Source organism: Thamnophis elegans, chromosome 5 (assembly GCF_009769535.1).
Source record: "Thamnophis elegans isolate rThaEle1 chromosome 5, rThaEle1.pri, whole genome shotgun sequence".
NCBI lineage: Eukaryota > Metazoa > Chordata > Lepidosauria > Squamata > Colubridae > Thamnophis > Thamnophis elegans.
Genome location: NC_045545.1, coordinates 16,174,975 through 16,190,172, shown reverse-complemented (window position 1 = coordinate 16,190,172; position 15,198 = coordinate 16,174,975).

Below are 15,198 nucleotides of genomic sequence, written 5' to 3'. Positions count from 1 at the left end.
AAAGCATCGGCACCATGCCAGATTTAATAAAAACATACTAAAATATTGCTTATACCCTATCAAGATAGTTAGGTCATATAAAGCCTAGGTTTTTTTCAGAGAAGCGGTAACCAACTGTCTGGTAGGACCTCACCTCGTCAGCCCATGTGCACTGGACTTGTAACTCCCAGACACATCATACCTGAAGAAAATTCCCCATTGTAAAAGCCTGTTCAAAAATATTGAGGAGTTTCATCTTCCTAAAATACGCAGTGAGCCATTGAGCTTTTGAGCTCTTTTATGGATCCCAAAATATCCCAGAGGCAAATCAGAGAAATGTAAGGTGAATAAGGCCAACCAAAAGACTTGACTTCTTCCTGTCCTGTCCTGGATTATAATTCCCATGCTCAAATGAAAATACAAGTTATGAAATGGAATTCTTCACATAAAATGATGGCTTTTGGAACTATTTAACCTGCTCATATTGCACTTTAGGAATTGAACACTTGACTCGGTGCACTCAAAGTTCCGTATAATTCCAAGAAATTTTATTTTATTTCAGATCTTTGGAACCAGATTTCACAATGGTTATTGAATGATAATGAAAGATACATTATATTAAAGTTACTATTATTTTCTTGGGATTATCACATTAAATCAAACCCATATCTGTGCCTATAAAAATGTTCAATCTGGAATCTTGGCAGAGTTAAAAATTGCACAAAGGCTTACTTCAAATCGAACAATGGTCCAATAAGTCATCAGCAACCTAATCCAGAAATGAGCATACAATCTGTTTAGATTGGGATTGACTGATTGATTCATGTGCCCATTTCCTTCCACTCTATTGTGCGATCAATTGTACAGACTGGGAATGTTGTTAGATTTGCTACAGCTTCTGCGTGTTCAAATGATAACATTTTTCTATTTATACAGCAGATTACTCAACATAATCTTATGCTTGAAAACTATAATTATTACAAGACCTGTGAATTGCAAGCCATATATTATGTACTGTATTGCACAATGTGGATTTTAAAGTCACACTGTATTTTTTCCATCTTTTTTAAATCCAATTTAGAGTTCTAGTTCTTACCAATACAATTATAAATATTTTAAGACTAGGATTTCTGAAAAACTGTTTTCTCACATATGAATCTGAATGTAATTTGGAGCCCAGTTGCAGATACCAATTGAGATACTGGCTGAATTGGGATTAGTGGAAAACTCCTTGTTGAAAGTTCTCAGGGATGATAAGTAATTAATGATAGGCAGCCCAGTCACTTCTTGGCTATATAAATTTGATCAATAAGTAAATAAAATAAAACCAGTGATCTCCAAAAGAGCTCTTGAGATATCTTTGCACTTCAATTTTCCAAATTCCCAGCATCCATTTCTGACATTGTAATTTGGTCTTGGGTGACTTTTAAATATAGATTGTTTCAAGTGCTAATTGAACAGAAAAGCCATTTTTTACAACAGGCACTCAAACATGAAGGGATTTAGAAAACAGCTTCATAAGTATCATAAGTCACCTTGTTAATAAGGAAAATGAATTTTAAGTATGGCTACTAAATGCTATAAGAACAGTATCCTAAAATTTACTGATGTTACACAGAGATGACATACTGCAGTGTTAAGAAACTTTAAAAAGAATTTGCCAATCTTTAGGAAAAAATGGATTATTTATCAGTGGTCTCTAGTAGCTATACTGTATACTTAGCAGTTTGTGAGTCTCTAATTAATCTCCTTCAGTACTGAAAAAGATCTACTGTACTATCTTTGACTATACCTTCACAATGAAGCCAAAGTAAAGCCAAAGTGTAATTAAGTTATTAAAGTGATTAGATCAGTTTAAAGGGAGGGAAAACAGCCATGTACCCAAAGTCAAATTTGTTCCAAAAGAATTACAAACTCGGGAAATCCACTTAAAAACAACAACCTTATATCGAGGACTGGCAACAGAACAGAAGAAAATGATTACTGGAAGCAACATCGGTCCATTCATTCGCACCTATAACCAGTGATCCGAATCTTAAATCGATTCACGACCCAACAAAGCCGAATAAGCGCAGTTCGCTCTTACACACCAACAGTTCATGAGCATGCTATAAAGGCAGAGCATGCTGGAACCTGTAGTTCGCGCTATGCTTTTGGCTCCTTTCTATCAGAGGGGAGGGTTAAGCGTAAAGAATGCTCATTCGTTCTCGGAGACGCCAATCTCGGGTGGCTGTTGACCATAGCAACTGAACGACGCCTGTTGCGGAGAGGAACTTTAAGAGCTGAAAGATTAAAAAAGAAAGAAAGAAAAGCGGGGTAAAAGAGGGAAATAACTTCGTAAGCGGTAAGTAGTGACCTCAGAGAGAGGGAAAAGTGGCGTAGTGGGAACAAAGCCCCATCGGGAGTATGAAAGAACAAACAAACTGGTGCAGAACTGCAGCATCCTTTCCCCTCTCGCGGCTACATAACACGTTCACAAACTGTCCTAACTGGGAATTGGGAGAGTTGTAGCTCTGTAGACCAGCAAGCATGATTTCAATATTTTCTCTAAGTTGTGCCAGGACTAAAGCTACATATTTATTTGTGCACCCATTGCATAGATAGCGGAATAGTATCTCCCCCCCCCTTAACCAGTGTCAAACAGCTGAATGAACCTCCGGATTCGCTCATAGTAGTTTTGCAGCATTGCTGGCTTTTTGTCAATGGGACCCTAGGGCAGATATAAGGAGCTGAAACTACAGAGTTGGTTTACCTTGATCCTGAGTCATTTTGCTACCTAAAGCAGATGCTATATGACCTCCATCCGCCTTTCAAATTTAGGAAGGAAGGAGGGAGGGAAGGAAGGAAGGAAGGAGATATTCTCAACCAGCTAACACTGTAGCTCATTTTATAAACTGAGATTCAAATTCCTGACTTAAAAGTGTTTTTCAACCATGGCAACTTCAAGCTATATAAACTTTAACTCCCAGAATTCCCCAGTCAGTATAGTCTGGGAACTGAAGTCCATAGAGGTTAAAGTTGCAAGGATTGAGAACCACTGACTTAGTGTAATGAGTGAACCCAGGTGTTATCTGGCTTTGACAGAGTTTAATAATACTGAAAATCAAGTGGCAACATTTAGCTGACTTTGATCCTAGTCCATATTTGGATGGGAGCCCACCGGAAAATCCCAGGACTATATGTTTTGCTGGGAGGTGGAAAATATATTGGAGAAGACAAGAACAAATCACTTCTATATTGCTGATGAGAACATTATATAGACATTTTCCTGGAATCGCCCGGAGTTAAATGTGACTCAAAGATGACTTTACATTTTCCTTAATCTAATGCAATTGATTGTATTAAAAGTCCTTTTAAGACCAGTGTCTTTAGAAATTTCCTTCTGATTGTTTTATACCTCCAAGATGGAAAGGATTTGTACAATTTCTAGGTTATATCTCCTCTTCTTGAGGAAATAGCTGGAAAGAGCAAAGAAATATGGGGAATTGGGGAAAGGCAGCACAAGTTCTCGGGACTTTGTTTAGATTCGTTCAAGACTCTTTCACTTGGCATAACTGTGCTTGCAAGCCAAGGGACAATTTCTATCTACTCAGCATGGTAGAATCAATACGTATTATATTGCATATAATGACCAGTTTTATACATTGCATGCAGGTATTTGGTGTATAATTTAGCATCTTATGCAAGATAGCCTTTGTGCATTATCATTTATGACTTAGCATGATGTATGAACCTAGTCAATTATAGCTTGTTAAATGGTTAATTAAATAGTGTCTTGGAATGACGTTGGCCCAATCAATAAATAATCTCTATACTGCTTTACTCTCTACTAAATGGGTAATGTGGATGAGTATATGTTCATTTGCTAAACGCTCAGGCTATAATTATATGAAATATAATACAAACCATGATTAGGAAAATCAGCTATCATGTCTATGTGATGCAAAACCTTGAAAGATTAATTTAAAATGCTATTATTATCTGGATACATAATGTAACAGTGACATTTTTAAAAGGCTGTGTTCTTATTCACATGTATTAAGTGTTAATAAAAGACACTGAAATTTATTCCAACACAAACTTTCCTAACTTTCAGCTATGTTCATGCATCTTTCACAATGACATTTGCCTCACTTTCTGCCATAAAGACAAAGACACAGATAGACAGACAGACAATTGATTAGTCTTACTTATGGCTATAAAAAAAGGCTATATAAAAATACAGATCTAATTCTGGGGTAAAATGGATAAAATAAAATATAATGAAATATACATGTGGTAAATACAAAGAATCAACATCTGGATAAACACATCACCTTTACAGGATGCATCTGTTTGATGTGATGGGTTCTTAGTTCAACTGTCTTAACTATGAACTTAGTTCTGCTCACCATATATACATTAGTGCGCAGGAGGGAATAGGACTATCTGCAGTTCAGATCCCAGTGGGCTATTCTTTCAATATTAAAGGGATTAAAAGTATTTAAACATAATGGGAGCATGTAGTTGACAGTTGAACAAAACATGAGCAATATCTCTGAGGGTTGGGGACACTGCGTATATACAGATGCCAGCAGAGGTGGGTTCCTACCAGTTCGCACCAGTTCGGTAGAACCGGTTCGTCAAATCTACCAAACCGGTTAGAAGAGGTTCTACCAGTCGACCCGGAAAGCAGGCCACACCTACAGAAGAGGTTCCAAAATTTTTTGAAACCCACCACTGACACACACACACACGCACACGCACACACACACACAGAGAGAAAGAGAAAGAAGAAGAAGAAGAAGAAAGAAAGAAAGAAGAAAGAAAAAAAAAAAAGAAAGAAAAGGTGAGAGAGATGAAAGAAAAAAAGGAAAAAGGGACAGAGAGACAAAAGGAAGGAGAGAGAGAGAGAGAGAGAGAGAGAGAGAGAAAACACATGGCCGGCAAGCCACTCCCACCAGGTCACATGGCCGGCAAGCAACTCCCACAAAGGAGGCCACACCCACAGAGTAGGTTCGAAAAATTTTTGAAACCCACCACTGGATGCCAGTTAGATACTTATGAAAAGGTCACAAGTAGACAAGGATGGCAGCATCTGCTCCTATGACTCTTAAACTGATACTGTTGATATTGATGACAAGATAAGCCATCCTGACCACCATTCATTAATATTTATATTTTCTGTTTTTTTTTTTTAATTGCCTGTGCAAATTTATGACTATAGTAGCAAGCAAGTAGATAAGCCACCTGGGAAAGCCAAGGGAAATCATCAAAACCATGAAAAAGCAAAAGTTAGAATATTTTGGACATGTGATGCAACACCCAGAAAATACGGCATACTTCACTTAATCCTCCAAGGAAAGATTGAAGGCAAACGAGGTTCAGGCAGAAGAAGAATATCATGGCTTCAAAATCTAAGGAACTGATTTAGATAAAACTCAACAGCACTTTTTTGTGCGGCTGTTGATAAAAATAGGATTGCCAACATGACTGCCAACGTCTGATGACGGCTATGGCATAAGAGGAAGAAGAAGTGGCAAGCAGTAAGAAGGGCATGGATTAAGCGACCGCTTTTTCTGTAGTAGACCAAAGCTTTCGAACACATTTCCTCCAAAGATGCATTTTCTCTAACACTCTCTCCTTGCATTTTATAAGGCAGTAAAAACTCTATTATTCCATCATAGTCCAATCTGATTGTGGTCAGCCACAAGAGTATGCATGTGTTTAAAATGTTTGCTACTTTGCTTACTGTGGTTTTGGTTTTATCTCTATTTTGTTAATCATAATCTAATGTTTTAATTGATTGGACAATCTGCAAATATTATTAAAAAGTGTTTTGTGGCAGTGAACATTATCATATGTTTTACCTGTCGATTGGATACCCGTGCTTCATTATGGAACTATGTGATTGGGCTTGATAAATTGACAATTAAAGCTTGAACATTAATTATAGTTATGATCGGCTGTCCTCTCCCCTTCTCTCCCTGAGGCTTGCCCCATCCTATCTCCTTCCCTCCCTCTGGGTGGCTCCATTGATCCTCATCCCAGCCTGCAGGCCAGATGAGTCACGCGCTGGCCATGCCCACGTCCAAGTGGCAGTTAGAACAGAGTTCTTTTCAGGTGGGGAGGGGGAGTAGAATGTCTAACTCCTTAGCATCAGAGCGTATTTTAATATAAGAAATACTAATGATCTGATGGTCATTTCGAAAAATCATTTCTAAGCAAGCACCTAGAAGCTATGTGCCAAATTTCAAGTTTGTAGGCTTTACGGTTCTGGAGATTTCATGATGATGCATGAGTAGAATTTCGCTTTTATATATATAGATTAAAAAAGCAACTCCCAGTAGCTAGGATGACTCTACTAACATTCAGCTTCACTGGCGGAACATAGGTTCAAATGTTATTAGATAGGAAGAAAAAGTCCTCTTCATCCATTTTCTTTCTACCATACTCCTGTACCTGTACTCTGTCCTTTCATACTCAATTTTTAAAGTGAAGGCTAAACAATATTTTCTCATGGGAAAAATCTGTTGTACCCTTTTCCAGCTCTGCAATATTCTGGTGCAATAACAGGAATAGTCCAAGAATGTAGCCATCCCAGATTTGTATAATATGTGGCAACATTGCAACTGCCAATTTATGCAGCCCTAATCGTGGGTTTGGTATGTGGCTTTTTCACAACAGCCATACACTAAGAAAGCTTAGCTCTGCATGTTATTCACTAAAATAAAATTTTGCAATGGACATAAAATCAGGAACCATTTAAAAAAATATAAAACAAAATTCAACAGCTGCAAGAACAAATAATCATAAAAACTATGAAGGCCAAGTAAAACTATTATCTTATGGATGAAACATATTCAAAAGAATGGATAAATAAAAAAGCCATTTAACAAGAAAGACAACTGGTGTTAGAGCATTGGGAAGACTAGGTGCTAGAACCAAGAAGGCTGTATGGTGGATTTCCAGAGAAGGATCTCCAGAAGGCTCTCCTGAAGCCAGGCAGATTCAAAGGATGGCAATTCTGCAGCATTTTATAGGAGATTGACAGCTACATATAATAAGAAGGAACAGTAATTTAATACAGGAAACTAGAGTTGCATCCATAGATATTCCCATTTTTCACTTATAAAAATAATGCTTAAGTTTTGTTATTTACTGAACACCCTATTAACCTCTAAAGGTAAGATAAAGGTACAGAGTCAATGTAACAAAAAGCAATAATTAAAAGAACTTCATACTAGACCCGTTTTAGATTTATCACAAGTGCAGATGACATTTATCTAGTGAAACCAACGGAACCCTAAAGGCTGAAACAGCTCTTTTTCTGAAGTTCTCATGTTGTTACTGATTTTTGGGGTTAAGATGGGATTTTTTTTTTTTACACCTGTGTCTTTTGATGATTCAGGTTTTTTTTGCTCCAAAACAAATTGCATCTTTCATCTTTAATGAGTAAAGTGCTTGCATGTGACATTAAAACAGTTGAATCCCAGTGCCAATTAATCATTCTTCCTTCTTGGAACAAACAACATTCATGTCTTTACTGATAACTAATTAACTACCCCCATCCTTGCATACTTAGCAACATGCTGGTTCAGTTTAATAAGGTTAAATATTTCACCCCATTAGCTAATTACAAGAATGTGCTTTATTCTATTTCTCCCCACGTCCCCTTTTCGGCCTAAGATAACTTTTAGTTTTCTAGCACAACCATCTGTCGGTCATTTTTTAAATACTGGAATGAGTGGAGTTGAATGCAGAAATCAGTTCATATTACTTTAGAAAGGGAACAAAAAAAGATAGCTGCCTTTGGGTCCACTAAAAGGTGATTGGAAAGGTGGAATTATATTTTCTTGTTCCAAAACATGAAATGTTGGCTTATAGCTGAAGTCGCGGTTTGTGGAAACTGCTAGGAATTTCTCTTCTCTAAATGAGTTTAATGATCCTTTATTTATTCAGTTTATATAGCAGTGTATTTCAACAAATCACTCTGGACGATGAACAAATTTAAATTAAAACAACTATAAACATTAGAAAAATTAAAATACAAAGCAATTGAAAAACATCCAACCCAAATCTTTAATACAAGCAAGAAGCAGGGTCCCTGAACCCAGAACCAGGTCTTCATGGCTTTATTGAAGGCCATCAGGGTTGGGGCCATCCTGATTTCTGGAGGAAGAATGTCCACCAGGTGGATGCTGTGGCAGAAAAGGCATGTCTTCTAGGTCCCAACAACCAGCATTTTTTAATGGATGCCAAAGCATCTTGCTTGACCAGATTGGATGGGTAGAAACATCTGAGGAGAGATGGTGTCCCTCAGTAATGTGGGCCTAGGCCATGGAGGAATTTAAAATTGTCAATCAACACCTTGACTTGCAGCCAGACATACACTGGCAAAAGTTAATGGAATAATGTTGTTACATTCACCGAATAACCATGTCATTTACCCATACTGCTATATTCCGGACAAGTTGAAGCTTGCATTTGTTTATTTGTTTGTTATAATATTTCTATAGCCACAATTTCACTTGTATCCAAGCCTTTAATCATCCTAGTTGCTCTTGTTTGCACTTTTTCCAAAGTCTCAAAATCTTTTTGTTTTGTTATGTAGTGATCAAAACTGGATGCAGTATTCCAGGCATGGCCTTACCAAGGCTTTATAAAATGGTACTAATATTTCACATGATTTTGATTGTATGCCTCTGTTTATGCAACCAGGGATTGTGTTAGCTTTTTTGGCTGCTGCCACACACTGCTGGATCATGCTTAAGTGATTACCCACTAGGACTCCAAGATCCCTCTCACAGTTACTGTTTTTGAGCCAGGTTTTACCTACTCAGTACTTGTACCTTTGGGGTTTTTTGTTGACATTTTGAGGGTTTTTTTTGTTTGACACTAGATCCTTTCATACTATGAACACTGTTCTTAGGCTACTGCTGCTCTTATATCTTTATATCAGTAGTAAATGTTGGGATTTATATTATGAAGCAGTGACATCAGTTTGCAATTGTTTATGATTTTGTGCTTCAATGTGAGCATCTTTGGAAAGAGCAACTTTGAAAGACAACTTTATCTTGAATAAATAAGAGTAGAGGGCAATCAAAAGAGGGATAAATATAATCGTAGAGCAGGGGTGGGTTTCAACGGTTCGCGGCGGTCCCTGTGAACCGGTTGGTCGCCGAACCCGGAAGTAAGTAACTTCCGGGAATGGCGAAGGGCGGCCGCCCGCCCGCGGTCCTTACCCGTTTTTGATGAGTTCGCTTCCACGCATGCGCAGGACACATACAGCACCTGCGCGATCGTCCAGGAGCAGCTGGAGCGTCGTGCAGATGCTAGTACGCTTGCGTGCACCGCACGCGTGCATGAGGACGCCGCCGACCCGTTCCAACCGAACCGGTTGGAACGGGGTGAGAAACCCACCCCTGTCGTAGAGGGAAAAAATCCATTAATGACTTCTTTCTGTAATGACTATATAAAACCTCCAGGATTAGAAGTAATGCGATTTCAAATATGGATTGCTGGAAAATAATAGCGGATGGGACCTGTTGCTTCTGTATCCTGCTTACATGTTACATTGGAAGGCTTCTGATAGGCCCTAATGGAAACGTGATGCTGGGATAACAGTTCCTTTAGCCTGATCAAACAGGGCTCTTATGATTCTTTCTCATTTTCTGTCCGGCGGCCTCACGGTACTGTAATATAAAGCAGGTCTTCAGCCAGGGACAATAGTCAGATGTGAGCATTCTTCCAACATTTCATTACTATCTTCCCTTTTTTCTGTTGTTTGCAGGAGAGCTTAGTCTCTACTGAGACCGAATTTATTAATTGCAAAGAAATCTGCCCTATGCTGTCTACGTGACTTGGGCACATCACCAAAAGACATTCTTGACCTTGTACATTCTTCTCTCCTCTCCTCTACCTCAGCCTCCCTTATCTTCCCTGCATCAGCTTCCTTTTTTTCCTGAACACAGTGAAAAAGCAAAAGCAGAGAAGCACTCCAGCCCTTTCCTATGCGAAGGAGGTGCCGTTGCGCACAATACTTGTTTCAAAACCTTTGCTGCCCTATAGGCACATGACAGTGACTACAGGGTTGCTGTGTTTACTTTGAGAACACAAGTTGCACACAAATGGAGAACGTTATATGTGAGGGAGAAAGTAACAGATGTTTGAAAATCACATGTACATGATCATTTACAGCCTTAAAAACTCCAGATGCGGTCTAGGGTGTTTTTGTGATAAGAGTACACCTACATTTTGTTAAATATGTAAGCAAATAGGTCTTGTGCAGAAAAGTAGATATAATAATTAATTGTGGCAACACAACATCATTGTTTGAGTTAGAAAGTAAGCAAGCTAGGATCTGGTTAATACTTGGATGATAAATTTCTAGAAATCTCAGGACCATAATCTAAAACAAATCTCAGAAAAAGGTTATAATGTTAAGAATGTTATAAATACATAGGAAGTAAATCCTATTTTTCCTCTTGTTGTTATTTCATTCACTAGATTTTATTATAGACCACAATCATCTGCCACTTAGTGCATTCATTCTAGCTTGCTGTCTTTTACTCATGTAAATGTTTTGTGTAACTTAAGTTACTCTGAAAATATTCATTTTAACTATGTGACAGCAATCCCGTAGGAATAAGTAGGAACTTTCTGCATGGTTTTGCAAATTGCTTTCTAAAAATAGCTCGGTGATTAATCCCTGAAACTTCAACGTTGTTCATGTGACTCAAACGTTTGGATGACTTGATAGAAACAATCATATTTTCCAATCTGTGGGTTATTTCAGTTCCTTATTGTCAAAGCAATAGTCCTTGTTTCTACAATAACCCATTTTTTATTTCTGTTTAGGAGCATTGCTCATTCTTGTGCATTTCTCCCATTTTCTGAAATCAAATTTAGTAATTACTTTGATGGGATGTAATATGGAGTTGCAGGGAAGACATGCGAAAAAAGTTAAGGTCTTTTAATTAAATGAATACTAATATTAACTTTAAAGTAAGTTAATGCCATTCCTGGGAAACTTTGAAAAGAAAACTTGTTTCCGTCCAATTCTGCCATGTGATGTAGGCCATCTCCACATGATGGTGCTACAGTTATTCTTTACTCTTATTCCCCATTAATTTGGCCATTCGTGCTTTACTAAGGAACAAAACAACCATCTCAACAGATGTGATTTCTGAGCCTGACATTTAAATAGTATTAATTGCCTATTATACACGGCCACATAAAAAATCTCCTTATCCACATCAAATACAAGCAGGCTTCCACAGCTCCATATCTGGAGGAAAATTATGTTGCTATGCTGGAGACCAAGCAGGATCAAGGCTGTTTGAATTGTCATAGGGAGGTTGTTTATGAAGCAGGTAACTTGGGACAGAAAGCATACTTCCTAAATCCTATCTGTCAGCCCTGTGTGGAAACCAAAACTGCTTCACTGAGGGGACACAGAACATATCTACCTTGCCAATTGGATGCATTTTGCCAGAAAACAAATTGAAAACAATTTCAGGCAGTGGTGGATTCTGGCAGGGATGAGTTCCGAACTGCTGATTCGTTCAGGGACACGCCGCACGCACTTGATGCGACCTACCCGCGCATACACAGTACAACTAAAATTGCTCTACATAGAAGCAGAAGCAAAAATTAAGATGGCGGTGCCTATGGCGCCTCCGGGAAAACCAGTTTGGGGGCGTGGCAGGCCTGGGTAGCTGCCAGTTCCAGCAACCCAGGCCGCCAAGCTACTATAAGTTCAGCCAAACCGGTCCGAACCAGTAGAAACCTACCACTGATTTCAGGGCTTTAATTATATGCGCAATATGAGCATGTGTTGTTCTTCCAAGTTCAACATGGCTACAATTTTGTGTCAAATTGCTCAGAGTGCTCATATTAGACATAAAGTCAGAATCCACATAGGAGACATTGCAATGATTAAGATTTCAAGTTACCAGCATGTGCCACAAAAGATATGATCTAATAATTGCAATCTTTAAGAAGGAGCCATCCTGCTCTCCTTCAGAGAGGTGTTCTTGTATCAATTAAGGCACCCGCCCCCCAATAACCAATTCACTCTTTCATTTTGCCTCTGACATTTCTAAATTGTGTAGTAATTTTATACAAAAATTATAATTAAAATAATACTAACACAAACTATAAAAGAAAAGAAGAAAAAGAAAGAATAGGTGCAGAAACTAAAAGGAGGAAAGGAAGAAACATAAGAATGAAGAAAAGAAAAAGAAAGAAATATGTAAATGAACGACTCCCCCTTCCTCATAAATATTAGTGTTTGTAAGTCAAATGTAGGTGGTTCTCCTTTAAATTGAAATCTTTTATTTTCCTTCAACTATCATTTATTGTCCAATCTTCAAAGTTCCATTTAAGTTTTTTTCTATACAAATTCAAAACAAAAGCATTTTTCCATGGGAAATCTTGTATAATTAATTCCAAAATTTTATTTCAAATCCATCTATACCCCTAGTTCATTTGTAACTTTTCAAAATCAAAGTTCTAATCACTCTTTTGCTGTTTATTAAAAAAAATTTTCAAAGTCCTTAACCTTGTATTGAAAACTTCTTTTGATAAGGATTGAAGGAAGCTAACCCAGTGATTTCATACTTGTTAATCCAAATGTTCCTACTAGCCACAAAACAGTTAACAAGCAATTTCCAAAAGGGATCAGAAAAGGAAGTATGCGAACTCATGTCCCATTGAAGGGCTGACCATAGTTTGAATGAGGTGGCTATTCCTTCATCTCCCAGAACTCTAAACCCTGTGGAGACAGCTGTCTTGCTATGAAGAGCAACTGTCTGGAGCACTTATGGGAATTCTCAAGTCCTTTCTTTGTCCAGAGAAGAATTACTTATCAGCTTTTCATTCCACTGTTGTGATCAATTCCATTTTTGTGAATCTGTCTTCAGTTTATCACCATCACACCCCAAAGTTCTGGCTTTTCTAGTTTAGATGTAAGATCATATTAACAGAGAACTGAGAATTGATAGCATTGAAGAAAACACTGTAGAATGTTTTGCACATCAGTGGCATTTCCAAGAGGAGTGTCAGACTCTGAAAGAAGATAGCAGGCATTGTGCCATGATTAAAGCCCTTCACTTTTAGTATTTGTGCTGACTTCACACACACGTACAAAAGGGACAGGGCTCGTGTTGTAACACTTTGCTAACCATCTTGATTTGGATGAGGGAATAAATGGGGAACTCATCAAATTTGCAGATGACACCAAGCTGGCAGGAATAGCCAACACTCCAGAAGACAGGCTTAAGATACAGAAGGATCTTGGCAAACTTGAACATTGGGCACTATCTAATAATGAAATTCAATGATGAAAAGAGTAAGGTTCTACATTTAGACAAGAAAAACGAAATGCACAGGTACAGTATAGGTGGTACCTTGCTCAATAGTAGTAACTGTGAGAGGGATCTTGGAGTCCTATTGGAAAACCATTTAAATATGAGCAGGCAGTGTGCAGCAGCGGCCAAAAAGCCAACACAGTTCTAGGCTACATAAACAGAGGGATAGAATCAAGATGACGTGAAGTGTTAATACCACTTTATAAAGCCTTGGTAAGGCCATACTTGGAATACTGCATTCAATTTTGATCACCACGATGTAGAAAAGATGTGGAGACTCTAGAAAGAGTGTAGAGAAGAGCAACAAAGATGATTAGGGGACTGGAGACTAAAACATATGAAGAACGGTTGCAGGAATTGGGTATATCTAGTTTAATGAAAAGAAGGACTAGGGGAGACATGAACATGATAGCAGTGTTCCAATATCTCAGGGGTTGCCACAAAGAGAGGGAGTCAAACTATTCTCCAAGGCACCTGAACATAGAAGCAATGGGTGGAAACTAATCAAGGAAGAAGCAACTTAGAACTGAGGAGAAATTTCCTGACAGTTAGAACAATTAATCAGTGGAACAGCTTGTCTTCAGAAGTTGTAAGTGCTCCAACACTGGAAGTCTTTAAGAAGATGTTGGATAGCTATTTGTCTGGAACGGTATAGGGTTTCCTACCTAGGCAGAGGGTTGGACTAGAAGACCTCCAAGGTCCCTTCCAACTTTGCTATTGTATTGTATTGCAGATTTTGACCCCTTCTCCTTGCAGAAATCTCTGTAAAGCATGAAACTTGGGGGAACTTTTTAACATAAAATTTCTAGAGCCAAGGTGGCGCAGTGGTTAGAGTGCAGTACTGCAGGCTACTTTAGCTGACTGCTAGTTCGGCAGTTCAGCGGTTCAAATCTCACCGGCTCAGGGTTGACTCAGCCTTCCATCCTTCCAAGGTGGGTAAAATGAGGACCCAGATTGTTGGGGGCAATATGCTGACTCTGTAAACCGCTTAGAGAGGACTGAAAGCCCTATGAAGCGGTATATAAGTCTAACTGCTATTGCTATTGCTATACTAATTTGAAAAATGGCACCAGAATGCTGTGTTCCCACAACAGCACTGTCCTTGGCAAGTTGAACCAATTTATTTCTGGTATATAAGTGAAATGGAAATGTTCAGTTAATTTCCCCCATGTTTTCAGTTTTAGACAAGACAAAATATTAAGTTAATTAGCTTGGTTTCCTCCTTTTATATGAAGTGAGAATAAAGGGACCTATAATAGTTGGAGTGGACAGTGATTCCCCCCCGCCCCGGATTTTAATACTGAAAAAAATGAAACAAGTTAAGATAATCACAGATAATTTTCCAAATGTTTCTGAGGACTTGGGAAATGAAAATGGTAATCGTAACACAGGGATCTTAAATGGAGAGTGATGGAGAACAATATATTCCATCTGTACATTGATTAGTAGTTAGCACCATACGTCATACCTCTTCCCTTTCTCATACAACTTATTCTCTTCTGCTTCGACTTTCAGGAACAAAATCATCCCAGGATAAAGTGGGATGAAAAGCACAAAATATTTTCAGGAATCCCAACAATATTTCACTCAAGATACTTTCAGAGTTCCAAATGGACCCTTGAATTTCTCACACCTTAAATCAACTGAGTATTCTCTATATTTTTGCAAACCCGATTCTAAGTTGAACCAAAACCATATTCCCATTGAAAGCAATTATGAGGTTATCTAGGTAACTCCTATTTAACTCCAACTTTATATAAATCATAATCAACCAGTTTAGTTATAAATACGGACATTGAGAGCATCATTTCAGTTCTGTCTCGTTATCTGATTTTTCTGTTGTTCACTTTTCAGAAGCATTTAAAAG